A 1,385-nucleotide genomic window follows, 5' to 3' on the forward strand; every position below is an offset into this window, starting at 1 on the left:
AAACATTAAAAATGAAGGAGAATAAAATGACATGTAACTTCAGAAACTTTGCTTATTCTAGGTTTGGGCATTCTTCTTTGAATTTCTTCCTTTTTTGTTTTGGTGGAATTGGGCAATGAGCTATAGCTTTTCATGTCATAACTGCACTTTGAATTAGACTAATAGCTAGTTCCATTAGGTTTGTCAGTAGACATAGAAGTTGCCAGTACTGCATCCTGTAACTTAAAACCTATTCTCTAGGGGGATTGTGTGGCAGATGCAGGCTTATATATGTTCGAGTGAGTGACCCAATTGCTGGAGTTTTATGCAAAGAATTCCTTGGCTATCTGGTATGCATTTAGACCCTTCTTCTATTTGTCAACCCTGTGAATTTTTTATTTGAAATTTATTCATTTAATAAGGATATAGGGGTGCCATTTGGAGAAAATCCTACACACACAAACCCCTTTGTCTTCACCTAATTATATTTCGTTGGATCCAATTGAAAGAGGAGTATTGGAGGCTTCTTTGTGTAACCTAGTTCCACTCAGCACCTCTAATTCTAAATATTTGGTTTATCATGCTTGCTTCCGCAGCACATACACTAACATTGGAATGCTAAAGAGAAGATCAGCATGACCCCTACAGAAGGATGACATGCACACTCGTGACGCGTTCCATATTTTTGTGACGGTATCACTGGTGCAGATCTATGTCCAAACTCATCACTGTGCATGCATTAAATATGTGCAGGTTTTTGTGTATCAGTTATACTTTAATAAAGCTATATAAAAATCTGTGCTTGTTATAAAAACTGATCAAGTCCAAATGTGATCTGTACCTAAGTTAATAGTAGTGTACCAACTTCAACTTCCTGGTTTTGAAAATGTATTATGTTAAAATAAAAAAATACTTAAAAAACATAAATGTTTGGTTTTGGGGAGTATTTATTAGGTGACAAGTACTACATAATTATCATATTTGGTAAATAACTTGCTGTCACTACATTTTTATGGGAAGAAATAAAGATATTGAACTTAATTCAAATCAACTCAGTTCATTTCAAACATACCTCTACTTTAAGTGTCCCAGAGGTACTTTAATTAAAAAAAATTCTTGTTATTCAAGTGAAATATACTTTGTGTAGTTTGCTGAGGTTCTTATGGACAACTATTTCATAATTACAGGGTACTTCTCAGATTCGTATATAACGATAATGAATTATCAATACTTCTTCTGGTTGTTGCCAGAAGGTGGTGCCTTCCTTGAAAAAATAAACTGGTTTTTACCAATAGCTTTACTTAGATGTAGATATGTTTAGGCTTTCATGCCAGTCCCTTAGACTTCATTAGTACCAAGTAGTTATGCATGATGAAGAGAAAATATTTACCAATGGAAAACATGTT

The 1,385-nt window shown here is 34.0% G+C and overlaps 1 non-coding gene across 1 annotated transcript; it reads left to right on the forward strand.

Moving 5' to 3' along the window:
* The first annotated feature begins 563 nt into the window (after positions 1-563).
* On the forward strand, positions 564-666 carry LOC131810627 (U6 spliceosomal RNA). The gene has a single exon (XR_009345630.1). It is a non-coding gene; the product is annotated as a U6 spliceosomal RNA (small nuclear RNA).
* Positions 667-1,385: the final 719 nt, after the last annotated feature.

Source organism: Mustela lutreola, chromosome 10 (genome assembly GCF_030435805.1).
Source record: "Mustela lutreola isolate mMusLut2 chromosome 10, mMusLut2.pri, whole genome shotgun sequence".
NCBI classification, from domain to species: Eukaryota; Metazoa; Chordata; class Mammalia; order Carnivora; family Mustelidae; genus Mustela; species Mustela lutreola.